The sequence below is a fragment of the Mobula birostris genome, chromosome 15 (assembly GCF_030028105.1).
Source record: "Mobula birostris isolate sMobBir1 chromosome 15, sMobBir1.hap1, whole genome shotgun sequence".
Classification (NCBI taxonomy): Eukaryota; Metazoa; Chordata; class Chondrichthyes; order Myliobatiformes; family Myliobatidae; genus Mobula; species Mobula birostris.
Window position 1 is genome coordinate 64060390 of NC_092384.1, and position 16337 is coordinate 64076726.

The 16337-nt window shown below is 40.7% G+C and overlaps 1 long non-coding RNA gene across 1 annotated transcript; it reads right to left on the reverse strand.

The window, feature by feature from the left end:
- Positions 1-525: 525 nt before the first annotated feature.
- LOC140210321 (uncharacterized) lies at positions 526-14879 on the reverse strand. The gene is made up of 3 exons (XR_011889215.1): positions 11069-14879; positions 7700-8294; positions 526-588 (listed from the first exon to the last, which is right to left on the reverse strand). It is a non-coding gene; the product is annotated as an uncharacterized lncRNA (long non-coding RNA).
- Positions 14880-16337: the final 1458 nt, after the last annotated feature.

Below are 16337 nucleotides of genomic sequence, written 5' to 3' on the forward strand. Positions count from 1 at the left end.
TAAAACACAAATCAAGAGAGTCCATATTTAGTTCAGCTTAGTGTTAATTATCTTCAGGCTGATTCAATTTAAAGTTGCCCAAAATAACAACAGAAAGAGGAGTGACCAGGAATTACAGTCCAATCGACAAACTGCAGACCCAGAACTTTGGTACCATCCTCTGACAGCATCGAGGGAGAGAGAGCGAGGGAGAGAGGGAGAGAGAGAGAGAGAGAGAGAGAGAGAGAGAGAGAGAGAGAGAGAGAGAGAGAGGGAGAGAGAGAGAGAGACCATTCAAATGCAGGGACTTTCCCTAGGGAGCAGCAAGCGAGAGGGAGAGAGGGGAGAGAGAGAGAGAGAGAGACCATCACATACAGTCACCTTACTCTGGCAGCATCGAGCAAGTGGTTGGTAAATGGCATTGAACACTCGCTCGCCTTCCGCACTTCCCTCGGTGTTTCAATCTTCCTCGATGCTTTAATCAGTGAAATCAGTGAGGAATGAAGTCGATCATAGGCCCACACCCCATCTCTAAGCTCCGTGGCCTCAAGGCCGCTTGCTTCCCAGAGCCTTCTTGGAGACAGCAAAATTCCCAGTTGCTCAATTGGCCTGAAAACACACCATCAGACTGTAGATCACAGGCTCCAACAGTACCAGAATCACATTTAAAAGAAAAAGAAGACAGAAAAGAAGTGAAAGAAACAGTTTCAGTGGCACCATGTTCTTCCAACAGTTTGGGAGAGAATGTGAATTAGATATCCTATTAGGGAATGAGACAGGGTAGGTGACAGAAGTTCATGTAGAGGTACACCTAGCACCTAGTGATAATAATGCCATTAGTTTCAAAATAATTATGGAGAAGGATAGGTCTGGTCCTCAGGTCAAGATTCTATCTTACTTCCGGTAATACGGAATTGATAAGTGGTGACTCTGCATGCAGCTCCAATGGGAATCATTAAATATTCCCATTTGGGTTACTTCACCTAAAATCCACAGTCACAGCCATGAGGACTTCAGTAAGCAGCATTGTTTTAAGATGTTTAAAAAAAAACTATCAATACTCAAAACTGACGAACCTCAGATGACACACTCAGGTCACGAGTGCAGTTCCTGGGAGGATAGTGCATCAGTTCTACAGGTACAATTGAACTGCTGAGGACTTAAACCTCCTCTCCCAACTATCCTACTGGTGAATGTACAGTCTCTGGAAAATGAAACTGAAGACCTCAGAACAAGATTGTTGTATCAGAAGGACATTGGGGACTGCTGTGTACTTTGCTTCACAGAAACATGGCTATCCCCTGCCATTTTGGACACAGCGTTGCCATCTGATGGCTTTGCCATTCTCGGCAAAGACAGGACAGCTTAGTCTGTAAAAGGGAGAAGAGAGGGAGTCTACTTTATGATTAACTCATCATGGTAAACAATCATTGAGTTCTGTCGCAGTCCTGATCACCTAACCTGGAACATCTGGTAATCAAATGTCATCCTTTACATCTCCTGAGGGAGCTTTCTGCCATTATTCTGATAGTGGCGAATATTCCACCTCAAGCCAATGTCAGACAGGTACTGGAGGAGCAGAACACCTAAATTAGCAGGCATGAAACAACACACCTTGATGTCTTCCCTATCATTGTGGGGGATTTCAACCAGGCCAGCTTGAAGAAGTCTCTGAATGATTACCAGCAACATATCACCAGTGGAACTAGAGGAACCAACACACTTGTCCACCATCAAGAATGCGTACTGTATCATTCCACACTCATGCTTTGGAAAGTCTGATCACCTGACCATACTTCTATTCCCAGTGTATAGGCAGTAATCCAGAACTGTACAGGAGGTCCAGGTACTAACTATGGAAAACCACTTTAAGAGTGGGAAGAACAATTCTGATTGAGGTTAGAGATGGAATCAGATGCACGTCAGATCTGGTGGCGGGGGAGGTGTGGTTTGCAGGCCGTTGCTTCCTACAAAACCGAGCATCATGACTGTCTATGATGCTTCACTCCCAAATGAGATCAAAGCCTTTTATTCATGCTTTGAAAGAGTGACTAAAACTGCACCTGTGTGAATCCCAGCAGCATCTGGTGACCCTGAGATCTCTGACTCGGAGGTCAACATCAGAGCAATCTTCAAGAGGGTGAACCCTTGCAGGGCATCGGGCCTTGATAGTGTACCTTGTAGGGCTCTGAAAACCTGTGCCATCCAACTGGTGGGAATGTTCAAGGCCAACTTCAATCTCTCATTGCTAGATGAGAAGGTTCTCACCTACTTCAAAAGGGAGATAACCATACTAGTGCCCAAGAAAAGCAGGATGAGCTGCTTCACAGACTATCACCCAGTAGCATTCACGCCTACTGTGATGAAGTTCTTTGAGAGGTTTGTCATGGCTAGGATCAGGTCCTGCCTAAGCAAGGATGGCGCCCACTGCAAATTGCCTATCGTCACAATAGGTCTACAGCAGATGCAATCTCACTGGCTCTCCATTCAGCCTTGGTTCACCTGGACAATAGCGCTACCTACAACAGGCTGCTGTTTATTGACTACAGCTCAGTGTTCAACACAATCATACCTTCAGTTCTAATCAAGAAACCCCAAAATCTGGGCCTCTGTACCTCTCTCTGCAACTAGATTCTTAACTTTCTCACCAGTAGGCACATGCTGTGTGGACTGGAAATAACAACTCTTCCTTGCTGACAGTCAACATTTGCACACCTCAGGGACGTGTACTTAGCCTACTCCCTAAACTCAGTACTGTGTGACTAAGTTCAACTCAAATGCTATCTATAAATTTGCTGATGACAACTGTTGTCGACAGAATTTCAGGTGGTAGTGAGGAGCATGATAGATCAGCTAGTTGAGTGGTGTCGCAACAGAACCTTGCACTCAACATCAGTAAACCAAGGAATTGATTGTGGGTGTCAGGAAGGGGAAGTTGAGGGAACACACACCAATCCTCGTTGAGGGATCAGCAGTGGAAAGGGTGAGCAGTTTCAAGTTCCTGGGTGTCAACATCTCTGAGGATCTACCCTGGATCCAACATATTGATGCAATTACAAAGAAGGCACGACGGCAGCTATATTTCATTAGGGGTTTGCGGAGTCATGGACTAAAGACTCTGAAAGTTTTACAGATATGTTGTGAAGGGCATTCTAACTGGTTCGATCATTGTCTAGTTAGATGGTTGCCTTTCTGATTGGAGGTCTGTGATAAGTGGTGTGTTGCAGGAATCGATGCTGAGTCCATTGCTGTTTATCATCCACGTCAACTAATGGGATGATAATATGGTAAACTGGATCAGCAAGTTTGCAGAGGACACTGAGATTAGGAGTATAGTGTTTCGGTGAGGAAGTCTGTCAAAGCTCGTAGCAGGATCTGTAACAGGTGCAAAAATGGACTGAAAAATGGAAGATGGAATTTAATGCAGACTAGTGTGAGTGTTGCACTTTGGGAAGACAAATCCAAGTAGGATTTACAAGCTAAGGAGTGTGGTAGAACAGAGGGATCTGGGTATACAGATCTATAATTCCTTGAAAGTAGCGTCACAGGTAGATAGGGTTGTAAAGAAAGCTTTTGGCACAATGACCCTCATAGACTGTGTACAGGAATACAGGAAAAGTACAGGAGTACAGGAATTTGGATGTAATGCTGAAGTTGTATAGAACTTTGGTGAGGCGTAATTTGGAGTGTTGTGTGCAGCTTTGATCACTGACCTACAGGAAAGATGTCAATAACCCATGTGATGGGTTGCACCAGCATATCACGGCTCTCAACTGTGCTGCAAAATAATAATCTCTAAGAGAAGGTAGGCCCCATCTCCCCTTTTCCTTGGCTAATTGCAACGTTTTGAGATGAACCCTAGGCCTTTTACCTTGCCATATATATCTTGATAGCATCTTGTTCCATTCATTGAATTGATTTTGGTTAATCTCTATTGGTAGGGTCTGAAAGAGATATAGTAGTCTGGGCAGTATATTCATTTTAATAGATTCAATCCTTGAACTGAGACCAAGAAAAGGAATTAGGTTCCATCTTCCTATATCTTCCTTATTTTTTTATATATATAGGCTGATAATTGCATTCTGGTAATTTTGCCAAATCTTTTGGCATAATGATGCCCAAATATTTGATGGACTCTGCCCAAGGATATCTACTTCCAATTTCTCTTGGTGGGCTATAGTTATATGAAAGTAGTTGGGTTTTATCTATGTTGATTTTGTATCCTGATAATTGGCCATATTGTTCAAAGGATTGCATCAATTTAGGTAAAGAATATGTTGGTTGCTCTAGATAGATCAAAATATTATCCGCGTAACAGGCCAATTTATGCTCTGTCCCGTTAATAATAATTCCCCTGATATCTTCATTTTGTCTGGTGTATTGAGCTAATGGTTCCAAAGAGTAGCGGTGACCATGCACAACCCTGTCTTGTACCCCTTTCTAGGGTAAAACTAGTAGATAAATATCCATTGATTTTAATCCTGGCAGTAGGATTGTCATATAGTGCCTGTGTAGTTTTAATAATTGTGTCACGTAGACCAAATCTATGTAAAGCTCTGTAAAGAAAATTCCAATTAACTGAATCAAATGCCTTTTCACCGTCCACGCTTATCACTATTGCTTCAATTTCATTTTTTTAATGTGATCCATAATGTGAAGTGTCCTTCGTATATTGTCCTGTGTTTGGCGTTCTTGTATTAAACCCGTCTGATCATTATCTGTCAGTGTGGGTAGAAACTCTTCTAATTGTTTGGCCATGATGGAGGTAAATATTCTATAATCCACATTAAGAACAGATATTGGTTTAAATGACCCACATTCCATTTTATCCTTGCCTTCTTTCGGTATAGCTGAGATTATCGCCTCCTTCCAGTTGGATGGCATTTGCACCTTTCTTAGGGCTCAGTTCAGCGTGGGGAATAAAACAGGAATTAACTCACTTCCAAACTCTTTATACCACTCTGCCGCACATCCATCTAATCCTGGTGACTTGCTTAATTTAAGCCTACCAATTGCAGTTTTTAGTTCAGCTTCAATTATGTCAGCAGTCATCGTTCTATTTTGTTCTTTGCTTAAAGTGGGTAACTCTAAAGAATTCAGGAAGGTGTCAATTTGGGTTATGCTTCCCCCTGGAACTTCGGAATATAGAGTTTTGTAAAACATTTCAAAAGCTTCTTGAATTTCACTTAATTTATTTTTTATCACTTTTGTTCTTGGATCCCTTATTCAATGAATTGTATTTTCTGCGATTTTTTTCAGTTTCCACACCAGTATTTTCATAGATTTAGATCCACTTTCATAGTGTCTCTGTTTCAGAAACATTAAATTTTTTCTAATTTCTTGTGTAGCTAAACTATTAATATCATTCCTAATTTTTTAAATTTCCTCTAGTGTATTATAACTCTAAATCTTCACAAAATTACGCACTGTTCTCCCAGCTTCCAAAAACATTCCTGATAAGATCCATGCGTACCAATGCTAGACAGCAATTGAAAAACAAACTCAATAAGTTGGAAGAACAAACTGCCCTTTCATTAAACTTGTATACTTTTCACAGATGTTGGTACTTTAGAGTAATGACTTCTATTCCCATTTGTGTTTGTCTTCTTGAAAGACGAACCCGTGTTTTTAACACTGAATTAACAAAAAATTATTGATAATGAGCACAAGGTACACTATTCACCACAACCCATGTGTTCTCAAAGGTGAAATATTCAGTGAAATTAAAATCATGCATTTCTTCATTATCTTTTTCAGCCCTTTTAGAATATTCAAAAGTGCTTTCCTGACAATGTGTTTTATATATTGCATTTACAGTTGCAATATATAAGTTGTACATTGCAGATTTCCAAAAATAAAAATATAATTATGACCAGGTATACTTTCTTTAGTTAATTTTGATTGAAAAGTAAATACTGTCTAAGATACTGGAAATAAAAACTCTACTTTTTGCCAAAATGCTGCATTGCGATCTTTTGCACCCACTTAACAGACTAGATAGCGCTTTAGCAACACACGCAAAATACTGGAGGAACTCAGCTGGTCAGGCAGCATCTGTGAAAATGAATAAACAGTCAACGTTTCAGACTGAGACCCTTTCTCAGGACTGCGAAGGAAGGCACAAGTCTGACTTCTTACTTCTCCTCATCTGGCTATTAATTCTCCCTGGGTTCTCTGCACCTTCCCTTTCTCTTCAGGTCCAATCTCCTCCCCTGTTAGGTTGTTTCTTCTCCAGCTCTTGACCTTTCCCACCCACCTGGCTTCACCTGTTACTTTCCTCCCCCCATCTTTACGTTCTGGTATATTCCCCTTCCTTCCCAGTCTTGAAGAAGGGTCTCAGGCCAAAATGTCGACTGTTTATTCATTTCCATAGATCCTGTCTGACCTGCTGGGTTCCTCCAGCATTTGGTGTGAATTGCTGTAGATTTCCAACATCTGCAGACTTTCTACTGTTTAAGATCGGGCTTCATTTATCTTCAGGCAAATGTCAAGGGAGCAGTGATGATCTAGGTCTTTAATGTATTGATTCAAACACCACTATTGGTGAACATTATGGGCATGCTATGTTGGCATTGGAATGTGTGGCGACACCTGTGGGCTGCCCTCAGCAAATCTTAAGCTGGGTTAGTTGCTAGGCAACATACTGAGGCTTTACAAAAGAGTGCACAAATCAACAAAGGCAAACAGAAACACTTAGTATGTGAATAATTATGAATAAATTAAGCCAAGGGTACAGCAAAGATTATTTTGGAGTAGAATTTAAAATAATTAGCAATTTTTAAAATCTCAAGGAAAAGAAGAAACACTTCTAATTTCATTTTAGAATATTCAACAGCTTATCACCAATAAATTAATTTTGAAGTTTATATCTTTCACATAAATACTCTGTATAAACCACTTTTCGTGATTTCTTTTCATTTTGCTATACAGGGGTATTTTAAGCATTTCCCAATTGGTGATTCGTAAATAGTCAATTGGTAACATGTGTAACATGTAATAATGGGTGTGTACCTGTGAAGAACTGTATCTTGTGACCTGCTCCTCTGTACTATCATTGCTCATGATGAATGGGCTGGATTCAGTTTGTTTGGAAGTAGGCACACTGGAGAACTGTGGTTTCTTCCTCTTTCAGTAAGTGGTGTAATAAGCAATTAATACAACAGGTGTCCTCTTGCATGTTGGAGAATGATGCCAATAAAACTTTCTCTCCAAGCTTCTTTTCTGAATTTTACGGCCTATTTTCTAATCCACTAGAGGGAGCAGTAAGTCAGTGATTATACATTTCTGCATTATTCAAGTGGATGAAAAACATAGCAAGACTGCTTTGACAGAACTTGTTCTCTAATCTGAGCCTCGAAGATTGTCAAAGAAAATTCATAATAATTCATTTTGGATACAACTTATTGTTACCAAAATGACAAATAATAGCTCAGTGTGCAGTGTATTAATGGCTCTTACACTTGAAGAGATGCACCAAAATTATAGCACCAATGGTCTATGGATTCTGTCCCATAAAGTTGATAGGATCATCACCCTCCCACTTTAGTACAAGAGAGAAAGGTAAAACCAAAGTAAAGACCAAACTAGTTGGAGCAAAACAAAAATCAGGAGTTATTAATTTGTGACTCTAAGCCAAAACATATCAACAACCCTCACATTACATTATCTAACTATTAAATTAAATTGACCTTCACTGCCAAGTAAAAGCAGATCCACTTACATAGGAAAGAGCAAAATTGGAGTAAAGTAATCTGCTGCACACAAGACAGCAAATGGTACTGCTGTTTAATCATATCTCTCTCCAGTCATATCTCCCACTAATTCAAGATGATCCTACTCTAGAAATCTGGCCCCTGCTGCAGATTCAGTTGCAATAAATTAATCCTAACTGTTACTGAAGTCAAACTAATGGTTTTCCCAGTCTTGCCTTCTCCAGCACAACTCTTTCTCAATACCATAGCTTCATTTTCTTGGTTGAACTCCATGTTCTACAGTAAGAATTGGAGTAAATTATTCGCTTTATATCTGCCATACACAGTGAGTCCATTCCAATTCTTGAAATCGGCGTACATGAAACACAAAGATGATGTGCTGATGCAGCATGTAATAGGGAAGATTAAAGGATCATTGGTCTGTATTGCAGTCAATAACAAAGTTTGATGTAGATCTGCAGGACATCAGGGAAACTGCACCTGGACCATGGCATCTAGTTTTGGTCTCCATATTTATGAAATTATCTAGCAAGTAGTGCCAAAATTCACTAGGTCAATAGAAAAGCAGAAGATGCTGGAAGCACTTAGCAGCTCTGGTGGCATCTGTGGAGAAAGAAACACAGAGTTAGCATTCAGGTGCAAGGGATCCCTTACCATCGAAATCATTTGCCTCACTGACCACTAGTGCCAAAATTATTTCAGGTCTCCATTGCCTGCGGTTTTTACATTCATTGGCCTGTCCAATGACAGCTGGGTTGACATGTGAAGAATGTTTGAGTAGCTTAATCCAATAGTCATGTGAACTTAGATGAGTAACAGCTGACTTCACTGACACATATAATGGGAGTTGATAAGATCGTTACTGAAAGGATGTTCCCCGCAGAAAGATTAGTTATAGCTAGGTCACTCATTTCAGAAAGAGATGAGGAGTTTCAACTCCAGGATGCTGTGAATCTTTGGAACTTTCTACTCTAAAGAGTTGAGAGGACAGTGTCATGGATCAGATTCAAGGCAAGGTTAACATATAAACTGCAAGTGAGTCACGGACTACAGGTAGTGAACAGGAAAGTACCTTATCCAATCTCTTCAGTCATGACCTTATTTGTGAACTGGAAATCTGTTTATTATTGTCACTTGAACCAAGGCAGAGTTAAACACTTTGTCTAGCATACCATCTACACTGATCATTTCATCACAGGAGTGCAATGAGGTAGTGCAAGGGAAAAGCAATAACAGAATGCAAAATAAAGTGTTATAGTTGCAAAGGAAGTGCGTTGCAAGCAGACAATAAGGTGCAAAGCTATAATGAGGTAAATTGTGAGGTCAGGAGTCTATCTTACAGTACAAGCGTACCATTCAATAGTCTTTCAGTATAGAAAGGCATAGCAGACTTGTGTGGCCATTTGGCTGCCTTCTTCTATATCTTGTGTCCTTATGTCCTTCAGTTTTCTTGACCACTTACTGAGAAAAAACAATCACTAGTGTAGTGATCACAACCCACTTTCTCTTCAGTTCAAACTCTATTTTGTGTCACATGATATTTTACCATAAACCTGACAAATCTAACACACACTGATTTTTTTTTCATCTCTAACTCATACTGTCTTGTGGGGAAGACTAGATTTTCTAATTGTTTTCATTTTCTGATTGTTTTAATTCACTCTAATGTTTAGTATCATTTGTACCCCTCCATGAGAGTGTAACTAATGGAAAGTAAAACAATACCGTAATTACTCAGCAGGTCAGAGAGCTTCCCAGAAATGGAGTGAATAAATCCTGTCGACTTGAAAACTGAACTCTGTTGACTTTTTCATAGATGCCACTCGTCCTACTGATACATAGAGCATTGAAAAATAGCAAGGATTTGCAATAATTTCCAGTACTATTGTATTTTGTTTATGTTTTACAATTTACCTAATTTACCTCCAAGAGGACAACAAGCTTGTCATGGTTTGGAGGCTTGTGTGCTTCAATAACGCTATGTTGGCTGGAGTCAGGGTTTTATGCTTTGGCTGTTGGTAAGGTCATCCATGCCAAAGAGATCATAGGGTAAAGGCCAGTCCAAGAGTGGTCTGCCAGTCCTCCAGGTTTGGGGGTTCAGCTTCAACCCTGACGGGTCAAGCAAAACTGTTATGAAAACAACAATGAAGACTCCTCCTACATCTGTGTGCATTCCTGAGTCTCCATCCAAGACTTGTGTGGCTGACAGTAGTGAAAACCGACAGGATGTGATTGGCACGATGAGAGAAGCCCTGAACAGTGCCAAGACCAAGAGCAAAGTTGGCCAAGGACAGACAGAGATAGAAGACATTGATGCCTTAAATGCCACTGGTGCAATGGGCAGTAAGTAAGTAATCCTTTTGCAGGTTGATAAAATTAACATTTCTAAGTGTTAATTATTAATAAAAACAGGAAATGTTGGTCAAGTTCAGCAGGACGGGCCACAGTTAACATGTCAAGTCCTGGACTCTTACTCAGAACTAAGAAAGGAAATACTTTTAATTATTTAAAAGGATGTAATGTTGAGACTTAATAAAACACTGGTGAGGCCTCACTTGGAGTATTGTGAGCAGCTTTGGGCCCCTGATGTGCTGAAGCTGGAGAAGGTTCAAAGGAGGTTCACGAAAACGATTCCTGAATTAAACAGCTTGTCATATGAAGAGCGCTTGATAGCTCTGAGCCTGTATTCACTAGAATTTAGAAGAATGAGAAGTGACCTCATTGAAACCTATCGAATGTTGGAAGGTCTCAATAGAGCGGATGTGGACAGGTTGCTTCCAGTGGTGGGGAGTCTGAGGCACAGCCTCAGAATAGAGGAGTGTCAATTTAGAATGGAAATGAGAAGGTATTTCTTTAACCAGAGAGTGATGAGTCTGTGGAATTCATCACCACAGGCAGCTGTGGAGGCCAAGTCTTTATCTATATTTAAGGCAGAGGTTGATAGATTCTTGATTGGTCAGGGCATGCAAGGATAGAGAGAGGAGATTGGGGCTGAGAGAAAAAATGGATCAGCCATGATGAAATAGCAGAGAAGTCTCAAAAGGCCAATTCTACTTCTTATGGTCTTAATTATTAATAGATTATTTTTAACCTTTGATTCTATCAGCCAATTGAAACAGTGGAACAAGCCATGCATGTGCAGCTGGGCAAGGCATGGTAACTTCTCCAAGTACCTATGGACAGCAAAGGAGAGGTAAAACAAGCAGAGGAACATGCAAGAGCTGTGAAATGTAGATCAGAGATATTGGAAATGCAGAAGTGCCCAGCAGGTTAGGCAGCATCTATGGATAGAGAATAACTGCGTAAGTTAATATTGCAGAAGGATAATCATGCAACTAAGCTGGCCAACTCTGTCACAAATTTAGAAGGCAGTTTACCTGAAATTGTTGAATTCAGTACTGAGTCTTGAAGGCTCTCTCGTATCCAGATGGAAGATGATGTGATGTTCCTCAAGTTATGTTGTACATCACAGGAGCAGTGAAGGAAGCCACAAACAGACAGGTGGAAATGGAAGTGGGGTGGAGAATTACAGTTCAGGATTTTCCCTGTGAACTGAATGCAGGTGCACTTTGTAGGAGTCACCCAATCTGCATTTGATGTCTTCAATGTAGAAGAGACCATATTGTGAGCATTGTGGAAATTGGAAGAAGTACTAGTCAATTACATAGAAAGTCTGCTTGAGTATCAGGTGATAAGAAATGATTAGGTTAAAGGGCAAATCTTATAGTTGCATGGGAAATTACCAAGCACTCTCTTTCTCACAGGACAGAGGGAACCAGGGACCAAAGGGAGCATCCCTTGTGAGTGCTGCAAGGACAGAGGGAAGGGAAGATATGTCTGCTGAAGGAATCTAATTGAAAATGTTTAGAATGATGGGGTTTAATGTGAGACCAGGGAAACACCAATCATATCTTGATTTAGTTCCTCTTTAAACATTAGAAGTTTGTTGTACCTGTATATTTATTATCAAAGTATGTATACCATATACAGCCTTGAAATTCATCTTCTGTCAGGTAGCCACAAACATAGAAACACAACAGAATCCACAAAAAACCCCACACCACAAAGATTGACAAACATCCGATGTGTGACCAAAGAACAAATCATGCAAACCTTCAAAAAAGTAAACAAATAATACACAGACCATGAACCACAGAATCCCCGAAATTGAGGCCATGGGCTGAGGTGCCAATTCAGCAGTGCGACGAGTGGAGCGGGTCCAGGAGTCTGACGGCTACAGCACAACATTTACTCCTGGACCTGACAGCATAGACCCAAGATTCCTGCACCACTCACCCAATGGCAGCACCATGAAGAGAGGGAAACAGATCAAACCCAGGCAGACAGGACAGGCTCAGGATGGGAATCTTGGCTGACTTGGAAAAGTGAGCTGAATACTGATTAGTTCTCTCTCCATTATTATTGGTTCAGTGATGATCTTTTAAAGAGCAGACTGGATACTCCTCAGGTGTCATTTGTTCTCAAATTGTCATGTTTCAGAAGCTTTAATAATCCATAATTCCTCTGTGAACAAGAGTCCTAGGAAATGATAGTGAGGACCCAAGTGCTGGTGCATCAGAGACTTGAATCGAGACACGATTTCGAGACTGAGGCAAGAAAACCATATTTTTGACTAGATGCTAGATGAGAAGCTGTCAAGACTAGATGAGAATCCAAATGAGATAGAAATCCTAAATGCAATCGCAGACTGAACCAAAGTTGAGCACTGGACCCAAGTTCAGACGCTCTTTAAATATCTGGATCCTGGCACCAAAAAATGGCCGACAGTTAGCAGAGCGGGCCCGAATCTTTAAAGGGACCATGCCAGCCATCCATCGTCGGGAGAATCGGAGCGGCTGAACCCCGGAGGCTGCTGTGGCCAGGTGTGTAGCATAACAGATTCATCCTTTTCCAGTAGCTCACCTGGCAAGTTCCAAACTATAGCCCTTTGCACTTGAGCCAAATCAAACCAGCTATCTTCACAGGCTGGAGGTTACATGACAATGAGTTCTGCAGTTCCTTTAATAGGAATCAAGAGCCCTTAAAAGACAATGAAATTGGGTCTGTATTGCATGTGCATACTTAACACAGGTCCCCTTTGTAATAGCAATATCTTTAGACTGTCTCCACCTAACAGGCACTGACAGCATGCAGAATGACAGATCACAATGTCAACCAGTTGCATTAAACAGTCATTCAGATATAGGACAGATTTGGGTAGAATGGAAATACTACAGACAAGATATACGGGGATATAGCTCGGTCCAGAGGGCCTATGATATAGCAAAAGGTTAGCCAGGCTAGGTTTCTATTCCTTGGAATGAAGAAGGAAGATTGACCCCCACTAAAAAGTTTAAGATAAAGAGAGGTGGACAGTAACAGTCAGAAGAGTCCAAAACTAGGGTCAAGGGTTGAGGGTGAAAGGGGAAATATTTAAAAGGGGTCTGAAGGGCAATTTTTCATGCTGAAGTTAGTGAGTAAATGGAACAAGCTGTCAGAAGAAATGATTGATACAGATACTCTGGTATTTAAGAAACACTTGGATAGTTACAATGGAGGGCAGAGCTTAGAGGGATATTGGCTAAACACAGGAAACTGGGACTAGATGGATGGGGATCGTTGTCAGTGAAGACTTGCTGGGCCATAGGACCTGCATTCATGCTGTATTGCTCTATAACTCTAATCAGAGTTAATAATACAGACTTTTAGAAGTACAGTCCCCCATTTACTTATTGCATCTGTTTACTAGATATCATTGCAGTGAGTATTTTACAATTCTATTAAACAGACAAGGATACCTGATGCTGAGTTCCTCCGTACAATACCCATCATAGGAGGACAGGTCATATTGTTTCAGAATACTCTGGATGAGAGCTAGTGATGCTATTTAAAAGTTATTGGCATCATTATTCAATCACGTGTAGGACAGTAACAGAGTTTGGGGTGGTAAGAAAGCTAAATTAGTGCACACAGATGAAATGAGAATTTACCTTAACCACGCTGGGTTAAACCCTATTTATTATGTGCCTCTTATACTCTCAGGCTCAGTATCACTTCCAAGTCAGTGCCGCCTGGTGAGGTAATTATAAAATCATCCATTTTTATCCTTGCACCTGGGGCCGGTGGGAGGAGGAATTCTGTTTCCAGATTTGAGGACATTATGTCCTTCACTTCCATCGTACAAAGCAGTGACCAAAAAGATACAGTAGGAAAATATAATCATGGAGTTTAATGATTGCCATTGTTTAAAATAAACAAGGCTAATTTACTTTTGATTGATCGGTTTAATAGTTGGTCAGATGTTCCATCTGCTTCCATTCTGACAATTCTATGTGCTGTTTCTGTTCCTTGTATTGTTCATTGTTCCATTTTCGCCTTAGAGTTGGTATCATTTATGATCTTTCATCTGGCAAGGATTTCAATAGAAGTAGAAGAGGAACTGCTTCAAACTAATAAGTTGGTTAAAAATAGAACAAAGCTGGCTAATACGGACTGATACAAATGTTTCTTTGATACAAATAGCTAAGCAGGTTCAACCTGATACTAAGTTTGCAATTTCTTAGATTTTTCCTATAGGATCAGGAGGATAAATTACTGTGCCATAGAATTATGACCTGATCCCTTTGGAGTTGAGAAAATTGGGAGGAACTTCACACTGAGAGGTGTGCAAAATTGTGACAGGTTCAGATAAGGTAATACCTATTAGAGATGGGATTAAAGCACACAGGTTTAAATTGATTGAAAATTCACCATCCCCCACCCCAAAAAAGGAGGGAAAATGATCTTTAATGCCGTGAATGATTGTGGTCCGGAGTGCAAAGGTTGAAAGTATAGTTGGCAGAGTTTCAGCCGTGGCTCGCAAAAGGAGATGGGATAAGTATCTAAAAGGGAAAACAAGAAGTGCCAGATTCTGAGAAACACAACAAAATGAAGTGCTTGATCAGGCAGCACAATATCAATCAGCTACTATTCTGCAGTTCTGTAGGTTTGTGAGATCTAGACGTCTCCCTGCCAGAAGTTGTCATGATAAAGTTAACGGTAAATCTTACCAGTAAGAAAGATAGATTCTATTAAGCAAAGGTGTTAAGGTGCTGAGAGCCAAGAGGACTAAGTGTCCAGATGCAGATTAGACATATTTAAATAGGTAGTGCAGAGCCCTAAGGGTCAGCACTACTCCAACATTTCAATCCTGGAAGAGATCCTAATCTCAACCATATATAGAAAGACAATGTTAAGGTCAATTCTTCAGTTGCAAACTGGAGAAATGCATGTTTTATACCAATATTAGGGAGATTGCTTTGGAAGTGTCAGACAAGGCAAGATTGGTAATATTGATGGGTTGTGAATAGGTGACATAAGAGATAGGAAAAACTACTATCATCCTTATATTTCCTTGCACTCTTTCTGTTCCTTGCTTCATTCATTAATCCATCTTGCCCTGGATTTAAAATCATGTATGATCTTTTAACCAGCAGAACATACACTCAGTAGCCATATTATTTGGTACGTTAATGTAAATATCTAGTCAGCCAATGTTTCCTCAAGGTTGTCACAGCAGGAGGAGATAGTGGAAATAAAGATTCCACTTCCTATTAAATGCTCCCAATGGCATGCATCTCAAATGCCCTCTGATTTTCTGCTTTTCTCCAATATTTTACATTTCTCCAATATTTTGCATTAGCACATCCACATTAACATACTCCATTGTTTCCTGCAGGTTGTGGTGGCAGAATTTTCAATTTTGTAGTAATGTGTGAACTTCAGTGTCAATGCAATAACTCCCACTACCTATTAAATGTTCCCAATGATGTACATCTCAAATAGCCTCTGACTACCAAGCTCCTGGCTTTTGTGTGTGGCTTAGCTGCTATGCCTGGTGGAACTGCTTCTAATGAAGGGTGGGTTACTGGTGCCTTAAAACCAGCCGTTTTGGGCAGAAAGGGCTTATCAACCATGGTAGGTAGCTCATCTAGGAAAACTCTGATCTCAAACCTCTGCTGCCTTACAGCTATACCCACTCATGAGGAAGGCCTCAGGAGTAAATCCTGAGTTAAAATCCGGATCTGGAGTCACTAAGGCTCAACGCTATGTTTTGCTCAACACTAACTGCTGTGGTACCACTGAGTGCCAAACTGTATCGGTTTTTGCCATTCCTTTATATTCATCAGCTGCATGGAGAGGGGAAGCCTGCTACAAGGGCAACAGCTTGCTCTCCATATCGTGCTGCCCTGGCCTGCGTATCACATAGACAGCTAGGACGCGCTATTAGTGGTCGACCCTGAACAATGGGAGGTTTCTCTCCAATCAGCCAATCATGGCAGCAATTCAATGCAGAAAACTATGCAGACATGTTCAAGCGGTTAAGGTGTTGTTCAGACTAAACAAGAGGAAGAAATGTGATCTAAATGACTTGGACCATGGAATGATACGGTGCCAGACGGGCTGCTTCGAGAATCTCGGAAACTGCTGATCTCCTGGGATTTTTATGCACGACAGTCTCTATAGTTTATAGTAATGGTGTGAAAAACACATAAGACACCCAGTGAGTAACATTTCCATTGGCAAAACAAGGCCCAGTTAACAAGAGAGGTCAGAGGAGAATGGCCAGACTGGTTCATGCTGACAGGAAGGTGACAGTAACTCAAA